This window comes from Rhinopithecus roxellana, chromosome 6, assembly GCF_007565055.1.
Source record: "Rhinopithecus roxellana isolate Shanxi Qingling chromosome 6, ASM756505v1, whole genome shotgun sequence".
NCBI lineage: Eukaryota > Metazoa > Chordata > Mammalia > Primates > Cercopithecidae > Rhinopithecus > Rhinopithecus roxellana.
In genome coordinates, this window is record NC_044554.1 from 88,348,399 (window position 1) to 88,356,048 (window position 7,650).

Genomic DNA, 7,650 nt, shown 5'->3' on the forward strand with positions numbered 1-7,650 from the left:
ATAGATATAATAGATATAGGTATAAAACATAGACATAATAGATATAGTAGATACAGGTATAAAATATAGATATAATAGATATAGGTATAAAATATAGATATAATAGATATAATAGATGTACGTATAAAAAATAGATATAATAGATACAGGTATAAAATATAGACAATAGATATAATAGATATAGTTTTAAAATATAGATATAATAGATATAATTATAAAATATAAATATAATATATATAATCGATATTGGTATAAAATATAGATATAATAATTATAGGTATAAAATATAGTTATAATAGATTTAGGTATAAATTATAGATATAATAGATATAATAGATATAGATATAAAATATAGATATAATGGATATAGATATCAAATATAGATACAATAGATATAGGTATAAAATATAGATATAGTGGATATAATAGATATAGGTATAAAATATGGACATAATACATATAATGGATATAGGTATAAAATATAGACATAAGAGGTATAATAGATATAGGTATAAAATATAGATATAATAGATATAATCGATACAGCTATAAAATATAGACATAAGAGATATAGGTATAAAATAGAAACATAAAAGATATAATAGATATAGGTAAAAAATATAGACATAAGAGATAGAATAGATATAGGTATGAAATATAGACATAATAAATATAATCGATACAGGTATAAAATATACACATAATAGATATAGTTATAAAGTATAGACATAATAGATATAATAGATATCGGCATAAAATATAGACATAATACATACAAAAGATATAGGTATAAAATATAGACATAAAAGATACAATAGATGTAGTATAAAATATAGACATAATAGATATAATAGATATAGGTATAAAATATAGACATAATAGATATGATATGTATAGGTATAAAATATAGACATAATAGATATGATAGATATAGGTATAAAATATAGACATAATAGATGTAAGTATAAAATATAGACACAATAAATATAATAGATATACGTATAAAATGTAGACATAATAGCTATAGGTATAAAACATAGACATAATAGATATAATAGATACAGGTATGAAATACAGACATAATAGATATAATAGATAGAGGTATAAAATATAGACATAATAGATATAATAGAGAGAGGTATAAAATATAGACATAATAGATATAGGTATAAAATATAGACATAATAAATCTCGGTATCATCTGCAGAATATGGTACTAATGCAAAGGAGTCTGTAACAGACTATACTACACCCTCTTCTTCTCTGCCTAACACTGTGGCTACTAATAACACAAAGATGGAGGATACTTTGGTTTATAATGTGCCCCTGCCTAACACCCTTCCCTTCCCTAAGAGAGAGACTATACAACAGAGCTCCAGCCTAACTTCAGTTCCTCCCACTACTTTCAGCCTCACCTTCAAGATGGAGTCTGCACGCAAGGAATGGGAGAATTCTCCAAATGTAAGGGAAAAGGGGTCTCCAGTAACTTCCACAGCACCTCCAATTGCAACTGGAGTCAGCAGTAGTGCCAGTGCACCAAGCACTGCTAATTATAATTCGTTCTCAAGTGCATCGATGCCCCAGATTCCTGTTGCTTCAGTCACTCCTACAACATCACTATCAGGAGCTGGTACATACACTACCTCTTCTTTGAGCACAAAATCTACAACCACATCAGACCCTCCAAATATTTGTAAAGTGAAACCTCAGCAGTTGCAGACAAGCAGCCTGCCTTCTGCAAGTCATTTTTCACAGTTAAGCTGTATGCCTTCCCTTATTGCCCAGCAACAACAGAGTCTGCAAGTTTATGTGTCTCAGTCTGCAGCAGCTCAAATCCCAGCCTTCTATATGGACACAAGTCATTTATTTAATACCCAGCATGCACGATTGGCTCCACCATCCTTGGCTCAACAACAGGGTTTCCAACCAGGTCTCTCTCAGCCAACTTCAGTTCAGCAGATTCCAATCCCTATTTATGCACCACTGCAAGGGCAGCATCAAGCCCAACTGAGTTTGGGGGCTGGACCTGCTGTTTCCCAGGCTCAGGAATTGTTCAGCTCTTCACTTCAACCATATAGATCTCAGACAGCTTTTATGCAAAGCAGTTTATCCCAGCCATCTGTGGTCCTTTCTGGGACTGCTATTCACAACTTTCCAACTGTCCAACACCAAGAACTTGCCAAGGCACAATCTGGTCTTGCCTTTCAGCAAACATCAAATACCCAGCCTATTCCCATATTGTATGAACATCAACTGGGGCAGGCATCAGGACTAGGAGGTTCCCAGCTGATTGACACACATCTTCTCCAGGCTAGAGCAAATCTTACCCAGGCTTCAAATCTTTATTCTGGACAAGTACAACAGCCTGGTCAGACAAATTTTTATAACACTGCCCAGTCACCAAGTGCTCTCCAGCAGGTTACAGTACCTTTACCAGGATCCCAGCTTTCCTTGCCTAATTTTGGATCTACAGGGCAACCTCTAATTGCTTTGCCTCAGACTCTTCAGTCCCCGTTACAGCATACCACTCCCCAAGCACAGGCTCAGAGTCTGAGTCGTCCTGCACAAGTAAGCCAGCCTTTCAGAGGATTAATTCCTGCTGGAACACAGCATAGCATGATTGCAACCACAGGAAAAATGTCTGAAATGGAACTAAAAGCCTTTGGAAGTGGCATTGATATAAAACCAGGCACACCTCCAATCGCTGGTAGAAGCACCACACCAACATCTAGTCCCTTCCGGGCTACTTCTACAAGTCCGAACAGCCAGTCCAGCAAAATGAACAGTATTGTCTACCAGAAGCAGTTCCAGTCAGCCCCTGCCACTGTGAGAATGACACAACCGTTTCCTACACAGTTTGCACCCCAGAAGAGAGCTGTGGGAAGAGGACTCAGCCACAAGACATTTGGTCCTAGGTGTTGGCAAAGCAGAGAGCAGAGGTTCTTCAGTCCACGCAACGGTTCTTCTCTGAACAGCAACAGAGCAAACAGATAGGAGGCAAAGCCCAGAAAGTGGACAGTGATTCAAGTAAACCTCCTGAAACACTGACCGACCCTCCTGGTGTCTGTCAGGAAAAAGTAGAAGAAAAGCCACCCCCTGCACCCTCCATAGCCACCAAACCTGTTAGAACTGGACCAATCAAACCTCAGGCAATCAAAACCGAAGAAACAAAATCTTAAAGGCTATGGTTTATTGCAGGGGATTGGGGGTGGGGGGAGGGAAAACATGGAGAATTAAGTCAGATAATGCCAGCAGCCAAAGGGGCAAAATGGTCCGTGACATTATCCTGTTCAGAGCTTGGAGATATACAAGGGACATAGGAGCAATTTACACTGACACATAGCTGCTGTACCAGTAAAAATGAGGCTTTGCAAGCTTGTACCTACTATATAACATGCACTCGGTTGATGGCCACGCATCTTCAGTCAGAATTTATATATAAATATATGCACCCATTTTTTTGAGTGCATATAATTTAGACCTAAAAATCCTTATGATTAGATGAAACACCAAAAATATAAGAAAAATAACACGGCAGAGGAATAGCTCAGCCTGAACAGTGTGATGGTCCCAGCTAATACATCAGATGCGGTTTTTTTGCTCCCTTATGTTCCTTGGATATGGTTATGGCATTTGTAGGCTTGGAGGTGAAGAACTGAAGATAACTGGTGCTGGATAGAGGAGCCTTATTTTTTATTATGGCAGCTTGCTATTTTTATAACATGGTGATTGAGTTGAACACAATCAAAGTACGGTAGTAACTGATCTCCCCTTCTTCCTGGATGAATGAGCAGATGAGTAAATATTGATGTCAGCATCCTTGAACCATATCATAGTGAGCAGTGTTTGGCTACTGCTTCTGTTTGAAATGATGCTGTGTTTGGTTGTGGTCCGAAGCTTTGAAGCGCTACTTAGCATCTCCTTTCTTCCATGGAGCTCTAACCATTCAAACATGACAGATTTGGTAAAATGCTAGTTAGGTTGAGTCTTCCTTGCCCCACTCAGTCATCTTTGTATGAATCCCATGGTTCTGGGGTTTTTTTCTTTTTTTCCTTTTTCTTTTTTCTTTTTTCTTTTTTTTTTTCTTTTTTCTTTTTTTTTTTTTTGGTTAAACCAGTTTTTAGCTGGTGTTTAGCTGGTGTTTATGAAGAACAGTGAGTACCTAGAACTGTGCCACTAATTAAAGGAAATCCTAAGAAGGTGCATTTCTTTACAGAGCTGTGTCATGCCATCCTTTGGGCCCTCTGCTGGAAAAGTAGAATCAAGTCTCAAATAATGCCTTTTTAATTGTATCCTCTAGTATCATAGATATAGGACAGTACTGTATCATACCTCTGTGAATGTAAAATATCTTGTACCTGCTTTATGATACGTAGTAGTGACCGTGCTTTATCAGAGCTGTTTTTAATGATGTTATTCTAGAATGTTTTATTTCCAGATGATGATTCAGAAGCTAATTTTAAAAAATGGTGCCAGGTACCACAACAGTAACAGAACTTTGCAATTTTCTGGGGTTTTGTTTTTTACCTTCCCCCCCCTTTTTTTAAAAATGGAGTGTGCTGGATGTCTCTATAATTTTATTCAGATGACTGCAGAACCTGGAAAAGCTGTTGCTGCTATTGATGCATAACATACTGCTATTGGTCTCTTTATATAAATATATATATATACATATATATATATAATTTGAATTTTTGGAAACTTTAGCTGTGCTGTCAACTTTGGAAAAAGTATCCCAGTTTACTGTGTTGAGCTGGCATTGCACAGAAATTAACAGCCATATTGGTCTAGAAATGTTAAACTTAATTTTTTCCATTTGTACAGGGGTAACGCACTGTATTAAATATGTAAGGTCTTATCTATATGGGTTTGATTAAAAAAACTAATAAAGTATTCTCTAAATAAAAAAAAATAAAATAAAATATAGACATAACAGATATAGGTAAAATATACAGACATAATAGATATAATAGATATAGATATAAAATATATACATAATAGATATAGGTATAAAATATAGAGAGAATAGATACAACAGATATAGTTATACAATATAGAGATACTAGTTATAATAGACATAGGTATAAAATATAGACATAATAGATATAATAGATATAGGTATAAAATATAGACATAATAGATATAGGTATAAAATATAGACATAATGGATATAATAGATACATGTATAAAATATAGACATAATAGATATAGGTATAAAATATAGACGAAATAGGTATAATACATATAGGTATAAAATATAGACATAATAGATATAATAGATATATGTATAAAATATAGACATAATAGATATAGGTATAAAATATAGACATAAAAGATATAATATATATAGTTATAAAATATAGACATAATAGTTATAATAGATATAGGTATAAAATATAGTTATAATAGATATGGGTATAAAATATAGATAAAATAGATATAGGTATAAAATATGGACATAATCGATATAACAGATATAGGTATAAAATATAGACATAATAGATATAATAGATACAGGTATAAAATATAGATATAATACATATAGGTATAAAATATAGATATAATAGATATAGGTATAAAATATAGACATAATAGATATAAAAGATATAGGTATAAAAGGAGACATAATAGGTATAGGTATAAAATAGAGACATAATAGATATAATAGATATAGGTATAAAACATAGAAATAATGGATATAATAGATAGAGGTATAAAATATAGACATAATAGATATAAGTATAAAATATAGACATAATAGATATAATATATATAGTTATAAAATATAGACATAATAGTTATAATAGATATAGGTATAAAATATAGTTATAATAGATATGGGTATAAAATATAGATAAATAGATATAGGTATAAAATATGGACATAATCGATATAACAGATATAGGTATAAAATATAGACATAATAGATATAATAGATACAGGTATAAAATATAGATATAATAGATATAGGTATAAAATATAGATATAATAGATATAGGTATAAAATACAGACATAATAGATATAAAAGATATAGGTATAAAAGGAGACATAATAGGTATAGGTATAAAATAGAGACATAATAGATATAATAGATAAAGGTATAAAACATAGACATAATGGATATAATAGATAGAGGTATAAAATATAGACATAATACATATAGATATAGGTATAAAATACAGACATTATAGATATAATAGAAATAGGTATAAAATATAGACATAATAGATATAGGTATAAAATACAGACATAATAGATATAGGTATAAAATACAGACATAATAGTTATACCGATAAAATATAGCCATAACAGTTATAACAGATATAGGTATAAAATATAGACATAATAGATATACTAGATATAGGTATAAAATGTAGCCATAGTTGATATAACAGTTATAGGTATAAAATATAGACGTAATAGATATAATAGATATAGGTATAAAATACAGACATAATAGTTATAATAGATATAGGTATAAAATATAGACATAATAGATATAATAGATGTAGGTATAAAATATAGACATAATAGATATAATAGGTATTGGTATAAAATATAGACATAATAGATATAACAGATATAGTTAAAATATAGATATTATAGATATAATAGATATAGGTATAAAATATAGACATAATAGATATAATAGATACAGGTATAAAATATTGACATATTAGATATAATAGATATACGTATAAAATATAGACATAATAGATATAGGCATCAAGTATAGATATAATAGATATAATAGATAGAGTTCTGAAATATAGATATAATAGATATAATAGATATAGGTATAACATAGAGACATAATAGATATAATAGATATAGGTATAAAATATAGATATAATAGATATAGGTATAAAATATAGTTATAATAGATATAGGTAAAATATATAGATATTATAGCTATAATACATATAGGTATAAAATATAGACATAACAGCTATAATAGATATAGGTATCAAGTATAGATATAATAGATATAGGTATAAAATATAGATATAGTGGATATAATAAATATAGGTATGAAATATAGACATAATAGATATAATTGATGTACATGTAAAATATAGACATAACAGATATAATAGATATAGGTATGAAACATAGATATAATAGATATAGGTACAACATATACACATAATAGATATAACAGATATAGGTATAAATATATAGACATAATGGATATAATAAATATAGGTATAAAATGTAGACATAATAGATATAGGTATAAAATATAGATATAATAGCTATAGGTATACAATATAGACATAATGGATATAATAAATATAGTGTAAAATATAGACATAATAGATATAGATATAAAATATAGACATAATAGATTAATATATAGGTATAAAATATAGACATCATAGACATAATAGAGGTATAAAATATAGACGTAATAGATATAATAGATATACTTATAAAATATAGACATAATAGATATAATAGATATAGGTAAAAAATACAGACATAATAGATATAATAGATATAGTTATAAAATGGAGACATAATAGATATAATAGATATAGGTATAAAATATACATATAATAGATATAATAGATATACGTATAAAATACAGATATAATAGATGTAGCTATAAAATATAGATATAAAATATATAGTTATAAAATTTAAAT

The 7,650-nt window shown here is 29.9% G+C and overlaps 1 pseudogene across 1 annotated transcript; it reads left to right on the forward strand.

Moving 5' to 3' along the window:
• Nucleotides 1–1,191: 1,191 nt before the first annotated feature.
• LOC115898188 lies at nt 1,192–3,540 on the forward strand (annotated as a pseudogene). Its single transcript, XR_004057882.1, has one exon. The product of XR_004057882.1 is annotated as a protein PRRC2C pseudogene (transcript).
• The last annotated feature ends 4,110 nt before the right edge of the window (nt 3,541–7,650 follow it).